Consider the following 24796-nt stretch of genomic DNA (forward strand, 5'->3'; position numbering starts at 1 on the left):
ATTGGCAAGGTACAAGTGTTCCAATTTCTCCACATCCTTTTCAACACTTGATATTTCCCACTAAAAAAATTATAGCTGTCCTAGTGGGCATGAAGTGATATCTCATTGTGATTTTGATTTGCATTTTTCTAATGACCATTGACATTGGGCATCTTTTCATGTGTTTATTGGATATTTTTTCAGGAAATGTCTGTTCAAATCCTGTGCTCAATTTTAAATTATGATATATTTTTCAAAAAGTATTTTTCTTTCTTTCTTTCTTTCTTTGGCTGTTCTGGGTCTTAGTTGTGGCATGCAGGATTTTCGATTCTCACTGTGGCAGGTGGGATCAAGTTCCCTGACCAGCAATCAAACCTGGGCCCCCCTCACTGGGAGTGCAGAGGCTTAGTCCCTGGACCACTAGAGAAGTCCCTAAATTATGATATATTTTAACTGAAAATGACAATATGGATACCATGATCCAAGTTGGTAAAATAGCAAACACTGTATGTATGTATGTTTGTGTGTGTGTATGCAAACACATACTGGAGAACAGTAATTAGATGCACAAACTTTTAAACACTGCCTGGTTGTATCCTAATTTTGCCTCTTACCACTTGTATAAACATAAGCAAGTTACCTTGTCTCTCTGGGTCTCAGTTTCTCTGTCTCTGAGATGGGGATAATTACTTCTTACTGCTGACATCAGGATGAAATAAGAATGCATGTAAAGGGCTTAGAACAATACTCATTTAATAATAATAACACTGAGTATATAATAACAGTAGTATCAACAATGATATACAGATATATGTTGGTATATGCATAGAGAAGAAGTCTATTAGGAAAGACAATAAATTATTAACAGGGCTTTCTGCTGGAGATTCTCTTTTTAGTTCATGTAGTTTTGTATTGTTTGAATTTGTTCAGACAAGCATATAAAAACAGAAAGATTTAAAGCTTAATGATGTAAAAATAAAGGAATGCTCAGTTTGGGGCTGGTGCACTGAGACGACCCAGAGGGATGGTACGGGGAGGGAGGAGGGAGGGGGGGTTCAGGATGGGGAATACGTGTATACCTGTGGCGGATTCATGTTGATGTATGGCAAAACCAATACAATACTGTAAAGTAATTAACCTCCAATTAAAATAAATAAATTTATATTTAAAAAATAAGTAAATTTAAAAAAAAAATTTTTTTAAGTTAACTTTACCCTTAGCCCTCGATCCAGGCTCTTCACAACTGCTGGGTGGTTTGTTGTTCTAATGGCTTTTTAGAGGCTGCACTGTGAAGCTGCTTTCCCAGAAAGGACGATGAGGTGGTCCCTGCGCCCTTCCAGAGGATTCCTTTTCCATTACCCATCTTTATTCCCCAGCTCCTCAGAACTGCCTCCAGCTCCCCCATGTCTTGCTTTCTCAGGCTTAAGAGACTTTTCACTTTGTCCCCTCGGCCAGGAAATACTGCCTTGGACCCCACGCCTATGTGCTGATTATCCTTTCGAACTTACTTGTGGTGGAAAGCCTTACTCTGTCCCTCTTCCAAGCTGGCCTGGGTGTCCCTCCCTTCTCTATGCTTAATCTAATGCTCTGCGGGTTGCTGGGCTTGCCTCTTGTCACACCATATTGGGAATGACATGTCTTTATCTTCTAAGAGTGGACAGGTAGGACAGGAGCCATATTTATTTCCACCAAGGCTTTGTGGTTTTATCCCCAAAGGCTAGCACGTGGCCAGAACCATGGGACGTGCTCATAGTGTTTGTTAAACAAAAGAATGAAAGGCAGGGAGATGGGGTTTTCTAGTCAGAGACTTAAACTGCAGCCCTCATCTGTGTATCCTGGCTTATTTAGTATATGGCGCCACGCCTCATAAACATAGAGCTTTACAGATCTAAAGAAAATCCTCTGGAGGAAATTTCCCCAAATGGAAAGCTAAATAGACTGAAGACCTTTAGCCCTTCCTATGACAGAGCTGCCTACAGATTCCAAAAGAGCTGATGACTATCTCCCATCCAATTCTCCTGGATATTATTGAAAGATCATTTCCATCTTTGAAATAAAGCAAGGGTTTTTTCCTAAGCCTGTGAGTCTCAAAACAACCACCCCCTCAAGTTCCAGTCATAGTGCAGCTGTTCAGAAAAGGAAAATAATTAGAAAAATATTTTTTACCTCCCTGAAAAATAAATAGCTCAAAGTTTCCCAAATTTTCCTATGAAAAAATTCAGAGGGTCTAAGTGTCCAGTATGTGTTCCTTGCACAGGCATGCCATAGCATTGAGAGGCTCAGGTTGAGTTAGGCCTCCCAGCATCCTTCAGGGCAATGGTGTGCAAATGAGGCGTCACCTGACTGCCTCACCAGAGCAACCGAGTTCCCATGATGCATTACTCAGAAAGGGACCTGGCCAGGAGAGTACCTCCCTCCATGAGCCAATGTGAGATCACAGTGTCACTAAACTTGAAAAATTCATTGTAGGTTATTGCTGTTATTACTGGTGTGAGTTATTATAACTATTATTATTTTTGACTTGTGTGCTTGATGGTTGTGTTTATGTTGTTGCAGTGATGTTGGGGTTGAATGTGTATTTTACTTGATATTTTAAAATTCTCATGGAATTTATGAGATTCTTAGTGATAATAAACTTGGCTTTTGTTATTCTGTGTGAACAAGCAATAGAGTTATAGAGGCAGGGATGAATATGACTCAGGAGAGCTCTTCTCTGCAGGATGCAGGTGAGGCATTAGACGTGGCCCGCTGGGAGAGATGCTCAATGTGTCCTATTCCACGGGATCCAGAGAGGCCACTCACCCCTTGATCTCAGCAGCACAGAATCTCTTGCATCCTCTGAGCATGCTAATCGATGAACAGATTTCCAGTGGCTGGGAGGTTGGCACCATTGCCTGGCATCCCATGATGCCCCTGCTCCCAGCCATGGTTGAAACTGATCTCTCTTGAGATTTCTGGAGCAGCCAGTGTTGTGGACCTGTTCTTCTCAGAGGGTTTTGTAACCAGGATGGATGTAGCCATACACAGAGTTACCTTTCTGCTTCTTAATATCCAAGGCAGATCTGGGAGTCAGTGCCAGCAATATCGATATTGATCACTACCACCACCATCATCATAGCTAACATTTGAAAGCTTATTATATGCCAGGCACTCTGTGAAATACTTAGGATGGAACATTTGATCTTCCCTAGACTGCATGGGTTTCACTCCCATTTTACAAATGAGGGACCTGGGGCTGAGATGGCTAAGTAGCTTGGTTAAGGCCGCCTAAATTGTTAGTGGAAGAGGTAAAATACAAACCTGAGCAGATCTGTAGGCAGTGGTGGTGAACCCACCCTCCAGCGACCTCCAAGGAGTCATGTCTTTGCATAATCCTTCTCCTTGAATGTGGACAGAACCTGCCACTTGCTTCTAATGCATATAAAATGCAAAGGTGATAGATATCACTCTCAAAGTTATACTCAATAATATATGAGTGTCTTAGCCAGCTGGAGCAAGAGTGTCTCCTGATGGCCTTACAGAAGCAAGTATCCTGCTGTGACCTTCCTGTGGAGAGGGCCACATGACAGGGAACTGTGGGTGGCCTCTGTGACTTCAGGGTTCCTTCAGTCGACACCCAGTAAGGGGTTCATAAAGCAACAAAGAAATGCATACTGCCAACAACCTGCAGGAGTTGGGAAGCAAATTATTTCTTAGTTGAGCCTGCAGATGAGAACATGCCTTGGTGGGGAGACTTGGATTTCAGCCTCGTGAGACCCTGAGCAGAGGACCCAGCTAAGCCATGCCTGACTTCTGACCCACAGAAACTGTGAGACAAAAGCATGATGTTTGTGGTGATTTGTTCCATGGCATAGAAAACTCATCTGCAGCCCATGTGGTTAACCAGCTCATCCATTTTTGCAGCAGTTCCTTGGGCTCTGGTATATGGATCTCCCTGCAGAGCTGCTTTCCAGGGAGTTCCTGCCTACTTTTCTGGAAAAGGGTCACAGCATGGGAATCCTGGGCTTCTTTCTGACACAAGGTTGAGAAGCAGGGGACCTAGGAACAATCACCTGCTTATCTGAAAGGAGGGTCAACAAGAAGCACATGGAGCCCTCTGGGCTTGTGATATTTCTAGGAAAGCGGAGACTTTGGGTTGGGATTGAGGTAGAACATCCAAGGGTTGGTCCTGGCAGAAATGTGCTCTTGTGAGTGGGATGCAGTCTGAGATGTGAACCTAATGATGGTGTTTAGTTGAGTCCGTGCTGGGCTTCCAGGCACATTTCACCTTGACGTTCAGTGCTGGGGTTTCAAGGACAGCCCACAGGCCACATGCACTTGGAGGGGTGCCACATCCGCTAGACACTTTCAGTTTCTCCGCTTCGTTGAGCATGTCCTTAAAAAGCCAATATGGCAGGACAGGGCTGCCTGCATAATTAGTCTGAAGATAAAGGGCAACCCTCCCGTATAGGGACTAATCAAGCCGGAAGTTTCCTCTTCCTGCTTGACCAGTGTGTGCCCAGCCTGCCATGCAAGGATGGAAGAAGGTGTCTTCGAGCTCTGCCCCAGCCTTGGGGGACACTGGAAACCTCCCCTAGTTCCCACGGAAGCTGAGAGCCCCGCAAGGGCCACCCAGGGCAGGCCTGCCCTCGTGCTGAGCTGGCGCCATCCTGATGGCCGTGGGGTCGCCTTTACTGATTATATTTCCCAAAGAAGTGGAAGGAACAGCCGTGACCTCCTGAATGCAGAGGCACAGGCTGGTGCTAGTGTCTGGGAGTCCGCCTGAGCAGCCTTGGGGGGGCCGTGGGGACACTCTGCCAGCTGCCTCAAGATAAGAACCACTCTGATTCATCGCTTTGCAGGAGCCATAGAACATTTGGGCCCTGCTTCTAAGTGCACATTGAAAGGACAAAGCACTTACCTGTTCAAAAATGTCCCTTGTGTGGGGGCACCTGGACAGGGCTGTCCCCCTGCTGTGCACCATCTGGTCTACCTGCTTTCCCGAGGCAGAACTTCCTGCAGGTGAGGCTCTAGCCTTTGGGAGAGGGGAGAGGGGGCTTTCTCTCCGGGAACACGTAGGAGGCCAGAGAGAAGCATCGGAGAGCATGGGGGTGGGGCTGGGGGGCAGGAGCATCCCCCCCCCCAGGCCTCCCTCAAAGATGGGAAGATTCCTGCACAGCTGTCCACACATGACCCCGCAGAGCCCAGGCCCCAGCTGGAGCCACAGGCTGGGTCCCTGGACCCTCCCGCACAGGTCGGTCCAACCAACAGAACGTGTGCCAAGTGGAATAAAGGCAGGCACCAACTTTAGCCAAAATTAATAAGGACATTTACGAAGACACAGGAAGCTGAAACAAAAGGTATGCGCAGATGTCCAGGGTATCACTCACATCCCCATCGGTGAAAAATACTCGAGGAAGACTCTGACACAACAACACATGGATCCGCGAGAGACTTCGGCAAGGATGAAGATGAAGTCACCCTCAGGTCTTGCCAGTTTTGACAGTAAAGGTGCAGTCTGGCTCGGCTGCTGTTCCCTTCTGAGTGCTGAGGCTCCCAGGTGGACCTGTTTGGTGTCAAAGTCTATTTGCGTGCTTTTACTATTTTCATTTTTTACTATTTTCGTTTTATGTTGATCTTTTTATGCTGCTGTTTCCTCTTTTTCTGTTCCCTAACGGACCGGTTGGGTCGAGTTCCCATTCATTCTGTTTCTCATCCACTCAGCTAAGGGTTTCTCCTGCCCACTCCTAAATGCAGTTAGAGGACTCACTCTTTCCTTTCATTCCTAAAAGAACACATGCTTCTTCCCTATTATGTGAAAATAACATGCCAACTAATGAAGATAGGAGAGAAGTACAGAAAGTGTGGGTCCCCAGGGGTTAACTTCCTTGTTAACCCAAGATGACCTATTTTGGTTCTTATTTTACAAGAGAGAGAAACAGCTTTCCTACCTGCCTCTGGTATTTGGGATTTTTCTGTTACATGCAGCAGTGATAGATTAGACTCTTCTGTTTGGCCCTGTGGGAGGATTATATGCATGCATGTATGCATGCTAAGTCAGTTCAGTCGCGTCTGACTCTGTGCGACCTCATAGACGGCAGCCCACCAGGCTCCTCTGTCCCTGGGATTCTGCAGGCAAGAATACTGGAGTGGGTTGCCATTTCCCTCTCCAATGCATGCATGCATGCTGAGTCACCTCAGTCGTGTCCAACTCTGTGTGACCTCATAGACAGCAACCCACCAGGCTCCTCTGTCCACAAGATTCTCCAGGCAAGAATACTGGAGTGGGTTGCCATAGTCCCAGTTTATTGAGGACAGGCATGGCCATGTGAGTGGCTTCGGCCAATGAAAACTTAGCAGAAGAGACCCCTGCCACTCCTAAGAGAAGCTTTGAGAAGCCACTGTGTTGTTGCACCATTTTGTCCTTTCTATTGCCATGACCCCAGCAATGCCCCGCATGGGAGATGCTCTGAGCCCAGGTCCCAAGGTGAGGGACACAGAGCCGTGGCTACCCCACCGTGGACCAGGTGTGTGAGCATAAGCTGAATCATGCAAATCCCTGAGATTTAGGAGTCATTTCTGAACACATAACCCAGTCTATTCAGACTGGAAAAAATTGTCAAACATAATCCTAGCTGCTGGTGTTTGGTCCAAAATGGATTTGACTCCACGGTGAATCATGCCGTCTAGTATTTAATCAACACCCTGGACTTCGAATTAACTCTGTCTTCCTAGAAAGTGATGAGGACATAGATTAGGTCACCTTCCCAGAACTGTACGGACTGTAAGGGGAACAGAGCCTGATTTCAAACTCAGGACTGTGTCCACTACTCATTCTATGGCAAATAGCTGCTGCATGAGACGGCCCCAGTCTCCTTGGCATCTCGGCCGAAGTGCACAGGGCACTGGGCTCCTGTGCGGGCTTTTCTCATTTAATTCTGTTTTTAGATGGAGCGGCACAGGGTACTAGGTTTCTGACTGTTACCTTTGAAGTCTGACTTATCACAAAATAAGGATCCTCCAGACCCCAAATTTACGAAGCTTTAGGAAAAACAGGAAGAAGAACCTTAACTGTCAATGCCTAACTCCTGCTGCCAAACTGGATGTAAAAATTCATATTCAGTTTAAACGCTCGCTGAATTGGAGGCCTGAATAATCTGTTTCCTGAGTGCAGAGGGAGGTGAGCCTCAGTCTCACCTTTGTGCAGGAATTCTAGACTTCTTGCTAGATTCAGATCTCAGGGGTGTGTAGTAAGCAGAACAGGGTCCCCATTATCCAGGAGCACACAGACTCTCTGCTTCACACTTCGAGGCTTGGCAGAATGGCCACTTTCTCCAGGAAACTCAAGCTGTCCCAGCTGGCTCCCTGGGAGAGAGCAAAACTTTTTCAAGGACCTCTTTCAGGAGGAGGGAAAAAAATCATCCAAAACCCTTACATTGGTATAAGCCTAACCATTCAAGGGCCCCTCACGTATTTTTACCCAGGACTTCAGCAGGGGAAGGGAGGAGGTGGGAAACAAATGCAGAAGGGAGAAGAAAGGAACTCCTTGAACTTGCTTCTGGATATGAACAAGAAAACTGTACAAGTATCGGTTGATGGTGGGAGGCCAGGGGAAGCAGAGAAAATCAGTGAAAGTCCCATAGACTAGAAGGTTCGTTTTTATCTTGAAAGTTTTCCGACCTGAGCTTTCCCGTAAGTGGATTCCTAGATCTCCGGACTATAATTTGGGGACTCGTTAATGATGAAAAAAAAGTTGGTTTTGACCAAAGCGCACTCAAAAGCTCTGCTTCTCAAGAGCTGATTTATTACCTCCTGCTCCTCTTGGAAGTTCCTTTTAAAAGAGGGATTGTGTGGGGCTTCCCTGGTGGTCTCGTGGTAAAGAATGCACCTGCCAGTGCAGGGGACACGGGCTCAGTCTCTGCTCCCGGAACATCCCGCGTGCCTTGGGGTCACTAAGCCTGCGTGCCACAGCTCCCGCAGCCTGTGTGCCCGGAGTCCACGCGTGCAACGGAAGGAGCCGCCGCGCTGAGACCGCACACCACCACGAAGAGCGGTTCCTGTTTGCCGCAACTAGAGAAGGCCCGCGTGCGGCAACGGACACCCAGCGTGGCCAAAAATAAAAAATAAGTAAGAGGGGTCATGTGGCTTCCTGATAAAGACTCTTCCCCGCCTCCCTTGTCATTCTGAGCGGTACAAGTTGGAGGCGAAGGCCTGGCATCAGAAATGGGGAGAAAAACTTAGTGGCCCAAAGGGTAAAATAAGAGGGTGCCAAGGATGGCTGCTGAAGTGCCCACAGGTGATGAATCTCTTGGGGTGTTCGGGTTGCTGTCTGCGTGGCAGGGAAGGCTGTGTTGATACATCACCCATGGGAGATGTGGATGCCTTAGGCTGCTTGGGGCATCATATCTTAGTCTGGATTTAGATCAAGATTTCTGAAATGGCTTGAAAAGTCAGATGCTAAGAGGTGTCTAGAATCTTGACAAGAAAATGAACCACAGAGTCCTAGAGAATTGAGACGGCTTCCCCTGAACAGCACCCCACCCTGAACTCAAGGATTAATCTCTTCACATTTAACCTTTGACCCTAAGCAGGTAGCCAGGAACAGATTTAACGGAATGGCATTCACTGGCGCTAAGAAGTCAATTCAGGGTCTTCGCTGGTGGTCCAGTGGCTGAACCTCCGCACTTCCATCGCGGGGGGCCTCGGTTCAATCCCCAGTCAGGGAACTAGATCCCACATGCCACAGCTAAGACCTAGTGCAGCCAAATAAATAAATTTAAGAAATTAAAAAGAAGTTAATCCAGATTGGAGACATGGATTTCTTTGGAGCTTGTGGGATTCATAAAGGAATAACAAACTCCAAAATCACCTGCCAGAATTTGAGCAGGACTTCTCACCTCATGCCGTCCTGACACAGAGGAGAGGATGTGCCCAGTTCCTGGTATCACAGGCACTTTCTCTCAAAGTGAGGATGAGTTGGGAATAGGCTCAAGTCACCTGCATAGCTGATGGGGTCTTTGTTAGCTACTGTTGTGCAACAAACCATCCCACACTAGCCTTAGCTGATCAGGGCTTGCCTTGCTCGTTACTCTCTTGTCAGCTGGAGGGATGGTTGGGCCCAACTGTCCCAGGATGGCTTCATTCACATCAACTGGCTTTTGGCTACAGCAGTGGGGGTGACTGAGCCCTGAATCTCTCATCCTCCAGTAGGCAAGCCTAGGCTTAGTCTCATAGAATGAGCAGAAGTGGGGAAGGCTTTAAAGCCTAGATACAGACCTGGCTCAGTGGAAATTTTTACTATCTTCTGTTTACCAAAGCATGTCACAGAGTCAGCCTGGAATCAAAGACTGGGGCCACCAATTTCACGTCTTGATGGGAGGAGCTGCAACGTCATATCAATGCTGTAGCTAGAGGCAGATGTGGAAAATTAAGGCCATGTTTATAATCAGCCTACACAAATGGATTGACTGTGTTTGCAGCGTGGCTGACCCAGGCTATGCATGAGACGTATGCCCTGGAACTGGAGCCGTCTCTGTGTGCAGTGACTAGACACATAGAGAGATCAGGCCATAGCCTTGGCCTCATTGAGGCCACGTCCCTAAAAGGAAGCGACTGTAGGACCAAAAAGTTTCCTGCATTCAAAACGTTGCCTAGGAATTGTCTCAGTAGCTTTTGAGTGCTTTATGCATTTCACAGAAAGGGAAACCATAAAATCAAGACTTTTTATCTTCCCTTTTTGAAAAAAAGATTTGACCCAAGTCTTCTTTTTTGGAAACACCAATCACAGTATATCTGCTCTGTAGTTTCAGGGGTTCCTGATGACTTCCTAAGATACTGCACAAAAAGAATAGATAGGAGGAGTAACATAAGCTTTGTGACTTAAGGGCTATAAATCAAGCTTCATAAATCTAGGGCACAAATGTGACCTACTAAGAACAGTAGAGAACCGTGGTGCCTGTCTATAGTTGCTGAGATCAGGGCTTTCAAGCGTTCAACTTGGATGTATGAGTTGGTCTTCAGTAATGACCTTGAAGATCTCTAGGGTCACCTGCACAGGTCAAGGATGCCTCCATCTCTGAGGGAAAAAGAGTAGCATTGGTGGAATGGCTGGATTCTACAATCACCCTACCCTCACGCCAGGGTGACCCTATGGAAAAATGAAAAGTTGCTTTTCACCAAAATGTCAGCATGGCAGACACGGTTGGTTGCCAGCCTAAATGTTATTCCTCACCGCCTCCCACATTCTGCTTCCTTCCAAGCCAATGGAACCCTAATTTGATTTCAGTACAGGTAGAATGTGTTTTGGCAAGGTGGAACCCTCCAAGATCCAGAGACTAGAGGAAGGATTGGTCTGAGCTAACCACTACAGCACCTTCTCCTGCGTGTCATTGGTTTAAGGCTGGACATGTGACCCACCTTCTGGCCAATAGTCAGTTCAGTTCAGTTCAGTTCAGTCGCTCAGTCGTGTCCGACTCTTTGCGACCCCATGGACTGCAGCACGCCAGGCCTCCCTGTCCATCACCCAACTCCCAGAGTTCACTCAAACTCACATCCATCAAGTTGGTGATGACATCCAGTCATCTCATCCTCTGTCATCCCCTTCTCCTCCTGCCCCCAATCCATCCCAGCACCAGAGTCTTTTTCCAATGAGTCAACTCTTCGCATGAGGTGGCCAAAGTACTGGAGCTTCAGCTTTAGCATCATTCCTTCCAAAGAAATCCCAGGGCTGATCTCCTTCAGAATGGACTGGTTGGATCTCCTTGCAGTCCAAGGGACTCTCAAGAGTCTTCTCCAACACCACAGTTCAAAAGCATCAATTCTTCAGCACTCAGCTTTCTTTATGGTCCAACTCTCACAGCCATACACGACTACTAGAAAAACCATAGCATTGACCAGATGAACCTTTGTCAGCAAAGTATTGTCTCTTCTTTTTAATATGCTGTCTAGGCTGGTCATAACTTTTCTTCCAAGGAGCAAACATCTTTTAATTTCAAGGCTGCAGTCACAATCTGCAGTGATTTTGAAGTCCAAGAAAGTAAAATCTGCCACTGTTTCCATTGTTTCCCCATCTATTTGCTGTGAAGTGATGGGACCAGATGCCATGATCTTAGTTTTCTGAACACCGAATTTTAAGCTAGCTTTTTCACTTTCCTCTTTCACTTTCATCAAGAGGCTTCTCAGTTCCTCTTTACTTTCTGCTATAAGGGTGGTGTCATCTACATATCTGAGGTTATTGATATTTGATTCCAGCTAATGCTTCATCCAGCCTGGCATTTCACACAATGTACTCATATAAGTTAAATAAACAAGTTAAATAAACAAGGTGACAATATACAGGCTTGACATACTCCTTTCCCAATTTGGAACCAGTCTGTTGTTCCATGACCAGTTCTAACTGTTGCTTCCTGACCTGCATACAGATTTCTCATGAAGCAGGTCAGGTGATCTGGTATTCCCATCTCTTTCAGAATTTTCCACAGTTTGTTGTGATCCACATAGTCAAAGGCTTTGGCATAGTCAAGAAAGCAGAAATAGATGTTTTTCTGGAACTCTCCTGCTTTTTCCATGATCCAGCGGATGTTGGCAATTTGATCTCTGGTTCCTCTGCCTTTTCTACAACCAGCTTGAACATCTGGAAGTTCACGGTTCACATATTGCTGAAGCCTGGCTTGGAAAATTTTGAGCATTACTTTACTAGCGTGTGAGATGAGTGCAATTGTGCGGTAGTTTGAGCATTCTTTGGCATTGCTTTCTTTGGGACTGGAATGAAAACTGCCCTTTTCCAGTCCTGTGGCCACTGCTGAGTTTTCCAAATTTGCTGGCATATTGAGTCAAGAAGATCTTTTTTGTCCAGTTCTTCCGTGTATTCTTGCCACCTCTTCTTAATGTCTTCTGCTTCTGTTAGGTCCTTGTCGTTTCTGTCCTTCATTGTGCCCATCTTTGCATGAAATGTTCCCGTAGTATCTCTAATTGGCTAATAGCACTTAGGAGGAAATCGACTGAGGGCTTCTGGGGGAGATGTCTCCCTAATATAAACAGAGAAGCCCTAGGAGCAACCTTCTCTCCTTCCTTCCTGTTTGTAGATTTCACTGTTAGGGGAGGAAGTGATGTCTGCAGGCATGGCAGTCAACCTCTCACCACAAAGGGAAGGCCAAGAGAAGCTCTGGAGTGTAACTAAGCTCTGACACCACTGAGCTGCAGGGCCAGCCTGGAAGCAGGATGGAATTCAGCCAGAAGTGGTGAAACAGCAGCAGCAGGTTTCACAGCTGGGGCTTGTTCTGATTGGTTGGGCACTGGTTCTGCTTTGTCATGCTCTGTGCCAGGTTGATTGTTCAGTGTTTTGAATACCACCCTTGCCCCTCATTTGGAATCTACACCTGTGGATTTATTGTTATGTAAGGAAAATAATGCCCTGTTGTTAAAGCCTCATTAATTAGATATTCAGTTACTTGCAGCCAAAAGCATTCCAACTGATGCAGTTGGGGATCACGGAAACCTGGTCACATGTGAACTGAATGTATGACTATTTCACTTGCAGGGCTTTGGGACCCGCAGTATCTTCCTGAGGTATATACACATTTTAAAAAGGTGGCAGTGGCAGGGAAAGGCAAACTGTCTTATCTCTGTGGCCTAGAAAAGGAAGCTATCTCGGCTCTATCAGTGTGTTGTATCTGCTCTTCTGGGAAGGGTTGAGATAGAAATTTATCTGCTTTGGCAGAAAGTAGATTTAGCTTTTACCTAATCTGTACATTTGCTCTTTTGCTATACCAGTTGATTGGCCATATTGATAACGTCTGCTTTAGGAATGAGGCTTGGGTATCCATCAGTCAACCAGATAGCCAGTCAGTCTTGCTGATGTGTGCTTTCAGTCTCCAGAGGTAACTTCAGGGTCTACGGACACACTTGCTCTGTCGTATGGTCATTGTTGGGTTTTTTTGTTTTCTGTGTCCATCTTCCATGGACTTAGTGGCAGGCACTGTTTCTTTAATCTCGGTATTGCTAAGTTTGGCACAAGATCTGGACCATACAGGGTGCTTGCTAGTTGTTTTGTTGAAAGAAAGAAAGAATAAATTTTTTACAAAATTGTTTGTAAATGCAAGTCCTACCAAGAGCAGATGACTTTTATGGTGCAGAATGACTTGCTTTGTATCTGACTGCCTGAAAAAAGCTCTAATTAGGGAAATCAGAATATCTTATCCCATTTTTAAATCCAACACATTCAAAAGTACACTTTAAGGGGAATCAACCCATCTTTCCACGTGCTTTTTGTGGCATGGCTTGTGCCTAGAAAGCCTTTATTACTGGGAAAGATGATGCTTCCTAAAATAGCTCTCCTATTAAATGTGAGGGGGAGAAGTAGAAATATTCTCAGAGTTAAAAGAAAGATTTTCATGAATTCACTAAGTAGTGTGTTTGAACTAACTTTAAAAGCTGACTTAAAGAAACGAGATAAAATATATTTATATCTCTGCTAACCATTTCTCAACATGTCAGCTCCTCTGCAGCCTCCCTGAGATCCACGAGAGACAGCATGTAAGCTGTTCTTTAGATGACCATCTGAAAACTCATCAAATAGCAAGGTAGGAAGAACAGAATCACCTCCAAAACTTTCGAATGGCATTGATCTGTGGCATAAAGCCCTCACCGCAGGAAGAGAGATGATGGATTTGAGACTCACAGGAGGATTCGTTTAAAGTGCTTTGTGTTTTTTTTTTTTTTTAATTTATGTATGGAATTGCCCGGGAGTAGTAAATAGACTTTATTTACTATATTTCCAGGAAGATAAAATTATCAGGACTGTCTATGTATTTCAAAGCCAGGGAAAACAAAAACAGCTTTGAAGCCTCTCCTCTTGGATTTTTTTGTCCTAATCTTCTAAGAGATGGTCTTGATAATGTTTATTCTTTTCTTCTTTCTAAAACAGTTGAAAGCCCTATTTTTCTCAGTTAAAATAGCAATCTGATTTTTAATTAGGTCAGGTAAAATACCCGCTGAACACCACAGATTATTTAAGTGATTGCAAAAGGCAGGCAAAAATTTCTGAACAGCGTCGCCACCCTTTCCCCCAAATATCCCTCCTCCTCCTCTCCTAACCCTGGATGCTCCCACCAGCAATGCACCCTGCTCTTTGGAGGTGTGTTTCTCATTTGGATTCATATACACCATCTGGGCAAGTTTTTCTGCTGTATTTTCCCGATTTAACTGAAGAGATAAGCCCTTTCCATCTGCTTGGAGATAATTTGTAGATTTTTGTTAAGACTGGTGGGCATGGGAAGGGGAATACGGTGCCTGCATTGTGCACACCAGCAAACACTGAGGGTCAGGGCTTTATTTCAGATCTCTCGTATGTAGAAACAGGGGCTTCTCATAAGACTTCATCCTGTGAATCTCCACATAGCCTTGAGCACAGGTTGGCAAGCGTTTCCTGTAAAGGCCAGATAAGTAAATATTATAGGCTTTGGGGGACGTTTGTTCTCTGTTGCCACTATTCAGCTCTGCACAAAAGCAGCTATAAGTGGGGACTTCCCTGCTGGTCCAGTGGCTAAGACTCTGCGTTCCCAAAGCAGGGGACCTGAGCTCAATCCCTGGTCAGGGAACTAGATCCCACATGTTGAAACTAGGAGTTCCTGTGCAACTAAAAGGAAAAAAAAAATTCTGAATGCTACAACCAATCAATGGCTCAGTGGTTAAGACTCAGCCTGCTAATGAGGAGACTCAGGTTTGACCCCTGGGTGGGGAAGATCCCCTGGAGAAGGAAATGGTGACCCACCCCAGTATTCTGGCCTGGGAAATGCCAAGGACAGAGCAGCCTGGCGGGCTACAGTCTGTGGGGTCGAAAAGAGTCAGACATGGCTTAGCAACTAAACAACAGCATGGTGCAACTAAAGATTTTACAAAAGTAGAAGATCCCATGTGGCACAAGTAAGCCCTGGCGCAGCCAAATAAACAAATAAACGTTTTTCTTAAGAAAGCAGCTATAAGTAACATGGAACCAAATAGGCATGATCATGTCCAATAAAGCTTTATTTTCAAAGGCACACTGTGAGTGTTGGACCACTGGCTTTGAACATTTCTCGAGGAGAGGAAGAGCACTGAGCAATGCTGGGAGCCCGGGTCATCGATTTCTGAGTGATGGCACCCTGCCTGCTTTCATAAGGAGGTGGTGAGCCCAGCAGCGGCTTCGAGCCTTTTAGGTAAGTCCATTGCACCACTCAAACTGTGCGCAGGCCACACCTTTGCATGATGGAAAGCTGGTGAGCATTATAGCACATAGACCCTCAAACTAGTGAGCCTTCCAGTTGCCCTTACTAAAGGCCTACTAACGGCCCACCTCAGTCATGGTAACTATCTTCCCCTGAGTACAAAAGTTCAATTCTTGGCCTCTTCGCCATCCTCTCAACTAGGACTAGTTTCCTGAGACACAGGCTAATGCCAGAGGTCTTCGTTGAACAGAGGTCAATGAAGAAAGTCCAGTTATGTCTAATTGTGGCATTCAAGGCATTTCATATGCTGACTTATCCATTAGGCATGGTAGGTACAGTGCCTGGGGCACTTATAGACATCCATGAACATATTTTTAATTTTTTTAGAGTGGAAGAAAAATGAGTGTGATAATGAGTATGTAATACTGAATCCAGCCTGAATTATGCTGCGGCTATGCTTCATCGCCCAGTCGTGTCTGACTCTTTGAGACCCCATGGACTGCAGCCCACCAGTCTCCTCTGCTCATGGGGATTCTCCAGGCAAGAATACCAGAGAGGGTTACCATACCCTCCTCCAAAGGATCTTCCCAACCCAGGGATCAAACCCAGGTCTCCTGCACTACAGGCAAATTCTTTACTATCTGAGCCAGCAAGGAAGCCCAAGAATCCTGGAGTAGGTAGGCTACCCCTTCTCCAGGGGATCTTCCCGACCCAGGAATTGAACTGGAGTCTCCTGTATGGAAGGTGGGTTCTTTACCAGCTGAGCTACCAGGGAAGCCCAGCCTGAATTATATTCATCTTTATACCCACATAGTCATAAATGTCATTTAAAAAGTTTTTTCTTAGATGAACAGACCAGTGAAAGCAAAATCCCAAGCACTCTTTCTAAGGATTGCCATGTAAATAAAATACATAAAACCCAGTTAAATTTGAATTTCAGATAAGAAATGAATAATTTTTAGTGTATACATGCGTGCATGCTAAGTCACTTCAGTTGTGTCCGACTCTTTGTGACCCTATGAACTGTAGCCTGCTGGGCTCCTCTGTCCATGGGATTCTCCAGGCAAGAATACTAGAATATGTTGTCATGCCTTCTTTCAGGGGACTGAAGTCACATCTCTTAAGTGTCCTGCACTGGCAGGCAGGTTCTTTACCACTAGCACCACTCGGGAAGTCCAGTTTTTTATGTAAGTGTCTCCCAAATATTGCACAGTGTATGCTTATTCTAAAAAGTGATTTGTTTTTTTAATCTGAAATTCACTTTAGCTGAGCATCCTGTTTATCTGAAATTCAAACTTTTACTTGCTAAATCTGGCGATGCTATGGGAAAGCCAGCCAACGTTCCGGCTGGCACCAATTACAGTCACAGCCTTCTCGCCCATACTCCTGAACCTAAATGTCTTAGGTTGGGCTCCCAGGAGGCAGATCTTAAGGCGAAGATTCATGTGCAAGTAATTTAAAGAAGTGCTCCCAGAGGAGACTAATAGGCCACTGGGGGAACAAGGCAGGGCAAGAGAGCGGTCCACGCCAGGAGGAAGACTCAGGCAAGCCCCTGCAGAGGGTGCTTCAGCCTGACCCCACAGGGGAGGGTAAGTTTCGCCTCAGAAATATGCCAAAGGATATCTGGGTGGTGCACTGACATTGTCATCTATGATAGGCCAGACACAGAGATCAGCCTAAGTTCAAAACTTAGGAAGAAAAATCGCCCTGGCCGTTATTTTCATTAACACACAGAAGCCGTGCAAAGAATGGTGAGATCAAGCAGCCATGGAGTGATGGACGCAGCTGGCCCCTGCCCTCCTGGACCCCGCCAAGCGGGCCTCCCCGTCACGGTCGGCGATCCCTGTGGTCTGCATGAAGGGAGGGATGTGGTAGCCAGAGGAACAGGCTTTTATCTTTTACAGTGTTTCCATGGGTGGGGGGCAGGCAAGGGAGGTCTGTACCTCCCTGGGCCTTACAGAAGCATCATCACATTAGAACTTTATCATAAAAATATTTTCTCTCTTGACCACCTTCCTATCCCTGAACCCTTGCTGCACCATCAGGCGTGGTTAATACTAAGTTTTCTGGCTCACGTCGCCAGCATGTCCCATGCCCTACTCCCAAGACATGATATATATAGTATGTTAATCGCTCAGTCGTACCTGACTCTTTGCGACCCCATGGACTGCAGCCCTCTGTCCATGAGATTTTCCAGGCCAGGATACTGGAGTGGGTTAGCCACTTCCTTCTCCAGGGGATCTTCCCAACCCAGGAATTGAACCCAGGTCTCCTGCACTGCAGGCAGATTCTTTACCAACTGAGCTACAAGGGAAGCCCAAGGGTACACTCCTCAGCTGGGGCCTCCCAGGTGGCGCTAGTGGTAAAGAACCTGCCTGCCAGTGCAGGAGACACAAGAGACGCAGGTCCATTCCTGTGTGGGAAGATCCCCTGGAGGAGGGCATGGCAACCTGCTCCAGTGGGTTCTCTCGCCTGGACAGAGGAGCCTGGAGGGCTACGGTTCATAAGGTCCCAAAAAGCTGACACTTAAGCACTGGAGTTGGACACTGAAGTGACTTAGCACACACTCATCACTCATAAAAGAAGAATGAAGTAGTGCCGTTTCCTGCAACATAGTTGGACCTGGAGATGATCATACTAAGTGAAATGTCAGACAGAGAAAGCAAATATCATATGCTATCACTTATATGTGGAATCTAAAATATGACACAAATGAATTTATCTATGAAACAGAAACAGACTCGCAGACATAGAGAACAGACTCATGCTTGCCGAGGCGGGTTGGGGGGAGGGATGAACTGAGAGGCTGGGGTCAGCAGATGCAAGCTATGATACAGAAAATGGATAAGAACAAGCTTCTGCTGTATAGCGCAGGGAACTACATTCAATATTCTGAGATAAACCACAGTGGAAAAGAATATGGGAAAGAATGCATGTGTATGAATAACTCAATGACTTTGCTGTACAATCAGAAATTAACAAAAGACTGTAGATTAACTGTACTTCAATAAAATTTAAAACAAAAAGCCGAGGCATGAAAATGTAAGTGGGAAAATGCTAACCTGAGTTCTACATCAGAGCCCATTGAGCTGCCTCCTGGTGGAGCTGGGCAGCTATTAGGAGCCCCTTCTCCTGAGATGTCTTCAGCCTCTATTCCACCAGATGGAGGCCTTTCCCAGTCCCTGCTAGACCGTCCCATCTGATGATTTGATGTTTTTTTTTTTTCAGTTTTGTTTCTGCCTGTGTTTCTCCCCTCAGGGAAGCGCTCTCTGCAGGAGAGCCCTTCCTATCTTCCTGGTTTGGTTCTGTCACTAGGAATATATGGTGCACATGAGAAAGGTTAATCAAACCTGATGATTTGACTTCTACTTTCATTTCCAGGAGCAGGAGCCTGGCCCTCGTCCGTGTCCACTTACTGGTAGGGGCCTCACCTTTGCCAGCTCCTCGCCGATCCCTCTCTTCTGCTGGCTTCTTGTGGCGCCCTGCATTCCCCGCTCCGAAATGCCCAGACCTGAAGCACCATACACAGCCTGATGTGAAGAGCACCACGGAATCCACGGTCGATAGGACCCTTTGGATTTGACTGGTACTCTCCCTCAGATCTACATTTAACTTCCCTGGTGGCTCAGATGGTAAAGCGTCTGCCTACAATGCATGAGACCCGGGTTCAATCCCTGGTTCAGGAAGATCTCCTTGAGAAGGAAATGGCAACCCACTGCAGTATTCTTGCCTGGGAAATCCCATGGACAGAGGAGCCTGGAGGGCTACAGTTCATGGGATTGCAAAGAGTTGGACACGACTTCACTTTCCCTTTCACTCCCTCAGATCCTCGGGCACCTGCCCCTTGGGCACATGAAGTGTCGGCTGGCTCCCCCTCCCCTTGGCCCATGGGGCAGCCCTTTCCCACGGCCAGAGGTGCAGGGTGGGAGAAGGGAGAGCGGCCGGACACTGGGGTGGGCAGACCCAGACGTGGATTTCGGCCCTGGCACTGACCGTGGAAGGGCGTAACCTTGGAGGAGTTGCTTCATCTTGGTTTCCTCACCTGTTAACGGTAACACCACGGCTGCACAGCCAAATGAGTGACCTCGCTCAACAGATGCACAGAACCATATCAGCTCCACTCCCTTCTGTTTTGGGACCAACACGTTCCTAGACTTCTCCCTTTTCTTCCACTACTGATCCTTGAAGCCCAGGGTGCCAAGTGACTCTGGGTCCAAGACTTAGAAGAGCTGTATGCTTAGTCACTCGGGTGTCTGACCCTTTGCAGCCCCCTGGCCTATAACCAGCAGGCTCCTCTGTCCATGGGGATTCTCCAGGCAAGAATACTGGAGTGGGTTGCCATGCCCTCCTCCAGGGGATCTTCCTGACCCAGGGATCAAACCCAGGCCTCCTGCATTGCAGGCAGATTCTTTACCATCTGCTCCACCAGGGAAGCCCAGGAATACTGGAGTGGGTGGCATACCCTTCTCCAGTGGATCTTCCCCACCCAGGAATAGAACCAGAGTCTCCCTCGTTGCAGGCAGATCCTTCACCAACTGAGCTACCAGGGAAGCCCTCAGCAAAGCGGGCGCCCCCAGCCCCCTGCACAGTGGGAGGGCAGGGCACGTTGATCAAAGGGACCCTGCAGCAGACATGAGGCGCTGAGTAGGGTGCAGACCGCAGGGCACATTTTTACCACACTAAAAAGACTACAGTCAATAAGAACAGTCATAATAAACTATTCCTCCTGACATGAGTGGACAAAAAGGGACCAAGTGAGAAAGAGTGATGCACAGGAGACCTGGGATTTCACCCTCACGCTTGGTCCTCGACTGCTCGGGCTGCAGAGGGCCTTCTCAAAGAAACAGGTGACACCCACTTTCTGATCAGTTCAGCCAGCACGTGGTAGGACCCTTCAGGAAGAGAGGTGCTCGGTGAGGGTGAAATGTCCCTCGCGTTGTTACAATGGCAAACTTTTGCGCCCGCTTCAATTTCTGAGTTTTCCACCTCTTGCCTTTTGCCACAAAGAAAATAGAATGATTTGGAGAGATTCAGCGGCAGCTGCCCTCAATCTCCAGTTTAACTCAGATAGTTTCCTCCTGGGCAAAGGAAAAAAAAATTCCCCAGGTGTTCCCTGCAAGACAAATTATTGAGGACTTATTTGTTTATTTCCCCCTACGCATCATACATGGAGGGTGGGGAGAAGGACGTTTAAGATGAGCTCAGTCCCCATGATCGAGCAGGGAAGACAAGCATGGAGATAAATGCTCCCAGGACGAGTGCTAAGTGCTGCCATGGAGGGCCGGCCAGGGGTCTGTGGGAACCCGAGAAATGAGTGATTGACAGTCACAGCAGAATGCATGCTTGAACTGAGTCTGCAAGAAGAATCAGGGCTGGTCCAGATTGACAGATGGGTCAGAAAACAGTCTAACTGGAGAGATCAATGTGTGCAAAGGCTCAGATACATGGGTTGGCCTGGCTAGTTGGAAAATTTGGTTTGGCTAGAATACAGGGTTTTGGGGAAATAGCAAGAGCTGGAGCTGGAGAGGCTGAAGCCTGATTCATTCATTCAGTGAATATTTACTGGGCATCTACTGTACATGAGAGACCACGCCCAGGATGCATGAGACCCCCGTGGTCCCTGCCTTCCCCGGGCATGCCCGTCGTGGAAACTACACAAGAAGAGTAGCACCTGACGCCAGGTCATGAGGCATCTTTGGCTGCAGTGTGAAGGCTGCAGTGTGTGGTCTTCCCCAGTAGGAGATTAAACGAAAAGATTTTAAACAAAGGAATGCTGTGCTCAGTTTGACATCACAGAAAGTTGGTTGAAGGTGAAGTGGAGGAGGTAACCCTGGGGACAGGGGACCCGGCAGGAGTTTACTGTGGTAACCCACAGAGAGGGTAACAATGGCCTGAACTAGGCAGGAAAGGTTTGCCTGATTTGCAGGAGATGTGGCTGGACAACCAAATCCTGACTCCACAGTGAATAGTTCTCTTTCTATATTGTGGTCCAATGCACATAAAATTTACCATTCTAACTATTTTAAAAAGTAAAATAGTAGCATTTAGTACATTTACAGAGTTGTAAAACTATGACTACTGTCTAGTTCCAGAACATCTTTGTTACTTAAAAAAAAAAAAAAAAACCCTGGGAACTTCCCTAGTGGTCCAGTGGCTAAGACCCCATGTTCTCAATGCAGGGGGTCTGGGTTTGATCGCTGGTCAGGGAACTAAGATCCCATATGCCACAGCTAAGACCTGGCACAGCTGAATAAGTTCATTAAATAAATAAAAATAAAAAAGAAAAACGAAATACACTATATTTATTAAGCAGTCACTTCTGGTAGCTAATCGTTTTTCTGTCTTTATGAATTTGCCTATTCTGGATATTTCATATAAATGGAATATATGGCCTTTTGTAATTGTGCTTTTTCACTTAGCACGCTGTTCCCAAGGTATATCCATGTTGTAGCATGTCAGTACTGTGTTCCTTTTTATTGCTGAATAATAGTGCCTTGTGTGGATGAGCCATGTTTTGTTATCCATTCATTTCTTGATGGACATTTAAGTTTTTCTACCTTTTGGCTATCGTGAACAATGCTGGTGTGAACATTCATGCACAAGTTTTTTTTTTTTTTAAACTCCTGTTTTTGGTTCTTTTAGGCATATACCAGGGAGTGGAACTATGGAGACTTCTTTTTAACTTAAACTTGTAGCTCCCAGGAAAATCCATTTTTTGAAATATTTTCAGAAAAGTTTTCTGTCCCTTCTTAAGGATGATGAATGGCAGTGGTATTATTCCTTTCACTTTGTGATCTTGGTGGAATCAATCTTAACCTTAAACTTTTGCTTAGAACCTGACTCCTTCTCAGCAAGAAGTGATCTCAGAGGAGTCTGGTTTTTCTGAAGTGGTCATGGAAGCAAATTGGCTTAGACTCCTTGACCTGGAGACATATGGCCAAATCTCTTGACTAAAACAGAATCCGTATTGTCAGTCCTGATTTCCCGTCTAGAGTATTCCAGGAAGGCCCGAGGAGGCCAGTGTTGATAATGACAGCTTCTGACCTCAGCACCTGTTGCAGGATATAGGACAATTATCAGTCCGTGGCCATTTGGAGGACAAACACAACGGAACATTAGTCATGGTATGGTTTTCTAGAATGGCCAAATTTTAGAACTACCTTAGCTCTATTGGTTTTATATGTAAGTCTGGGGAGTGATAAATGCTGCCTAAATTTTTCTATTGGTACTGGTATGGCCTAGCAGAAAGAAGCACCTCTTTGGACCTGAAAGAACTGAGTTTGAATCATGCTACTTCCCAGCTATTTGACCTTGAGCAAGTTATTCAAACTCTCTGAACCTAACATCTCTCTCTGTAAAAGAAAATAGTAATGTCATTTGTATATGGATGTCTTCCTTTTCACTTGGATCACAGCCTTGACTAACTCAGTGAAACTATGAGCCATGCCGTGTAGGGCCACCCAAGATGGACGGGTCATGGTGGAGAATTTTGACAAAACGGGGTCCACTGGAGAAGGGAATGGCAAACCACTTCAGTATTCTTGCCTTGAGAACATCATGAACAGTATGAAAAGGCAAAAAGATATGACACTGAAAGATGGAATTCCCAGGTCGGTAGGCGTCCAATATGCTACTGGAGATCAGTGGAGAAATAGATTTGGAAAGAATGAAGAGACAGAGCCAAAGTGAAAATAACACCCAGTTGTAGATGTGACTGGTGGTGAAAGTAAAGTCTGATGCAATAAAGACTATCGCGTAGGAACCTGGAACGTTAAGTCCATGAATAAACGTAAATTGGAAGTGGTCAAACAGGAGATGGCAAGAGTGGACATCAACATTTTAGGAATCAGTGAACTAAAATGGACTGGAATGGGTGAATTTAACTCAGATGACCATTACATCTACTGCTGTGGGCAAGAATCCCTGAGAATAAATGGAGTAGCCATCATAGTCAACTAAAGAATCCAAAATGCAGTACTTGGATGCAATCTCAAAAACAACAGGTTGATTTCTGTTCGTTTCCAAGGCAAGCCATGCAATATCACAGTAACCAAGTCTATGTGCCAACCACTAATGCCAAAGAAGCTGAAGTTGAACAGTTCTATGAAGATGGACATCAAAAACAGATGTCCTTTTCATCATAGGGAACTGGAAGGCAAAAGTAGGAAGTCAAGAGATACCAGGAATAACAGGCACATTTGGCCTTGGAGTACAAAGTGAACCAGGGCAAAGGCTAACCGAGTTTTTTCAAGAGAACACACTGGTCATAGCAAGCACCCTCTTCCAATAACATGAGATGACTCTACACATGGACATCGCCAGATGGTCAAGACCGAAATAAAATTGATTATATTCTTTGCAGCCAAAGATGGAGAAGCTCTATATACTCAGCAAAAACAAGACTGGGAGTTGACTGTGGCTCAGATCATGAACTCCTTATTGCCAAATTCAGACTTAAATTGAAGAAAGTAGGGAAAACCACTAGGCCATTCAGGTATGACCTAAATCAAATCCCTTACAATTACACAGTGGATGTGACAAACAGATCAAGGGATTAGACCTGATAGACAGAGTGCCTGAAGAACTGTGGACAGAGATTCTTAACATTGAACAGGAGATGGTGATCAAAACCATCCCCAAGAAGAAATGCAAAAAGGCAAAATGGCTGTTTGAGGAGGCCTTACAAATAGCTGAGAAAATAAGAGACGCAAAAGGCAAAGGAGAAAAGGAAATATATACCCATTTGAATGCAGAGTTCCAAAGAATAGTAAGGAGACATAAGAAAGCCTTCCTCAGTGATCGATGCAAAGAAATAGAGGAAAACAATCGAATGGGAAAGACTAAAGATTTCAAGAAAATTAAAGATACCAAGGGAATATTTCATGCAAAGATGGGCACAATAAAGGACAGAAAATGTATGGACCTAACAGAAGCAGAAGATATTAAGAAGAGGTGGCAAGAATACACAGAAGACCTATACAAAACAGATCTTCATGACCCAGATAACCACGATGGTGTGATCACTCACCTAGAGCCAGACATCCAGGAGTCTGCAGTCAGGTGGGTCTTAGGAAGCATCACTACAACAAAGCTAGTGGAGGTGATGGAATTCCAGCTGAGCTATTTCAAATCCTGAAAGATGATGCTGTGAAAGTGATGCATTCAATATGCCAGCAAATTTGGAAAACTCAGCAATGGACACAGGACTGGAAAAGGTCAGTTTTCATTCCAATGCCAAAGAAAGGCAATGACAAGGAATGTTCAAACTACCACACAATTGCATTCATCTCACTTGCTAGCAAAGTAATGCTCAAAATTCTCCAAGCGTGGCTTCAACGGTATGTGAACTGAGAACTTCCAGATGTTCAAGCTGGATTTAGAGAAGGCAGAGGAACCAGAGATCAAACTGCCAACATCTGTTGGATCATAGAAAAAGCAACACAGTTCCAGAAAAACATCTACTCCTGCTTCATTGACTGTGCTAAAGCCTTTGACTGTGTGGATCACAACAAACTGAGAAAAATTCTTGAAGAGATGGGAATATCAGACCACCTGACCTGCTTCATGAGAAATCTGTATGCAGGTCAAGAAGCAACAGTTAGAACCGGTCATGGAACAACAGACTGGTTCCAAAT

The sequence above is a fragment of the Budorcas taxicolor genome, chromosome 19 (genome assembly GCF_023091745.1).
Source record: "Budorcas taxicolor isolate Tak-1 chromosome 19, Takin1.1, whole genome shotgun sequence".
NCBI lineage: Eukaryota > Metazoa > Chordata > Mammalia > Artiodactyla > Bovidae > Budorcas > Budorcas taxicolor.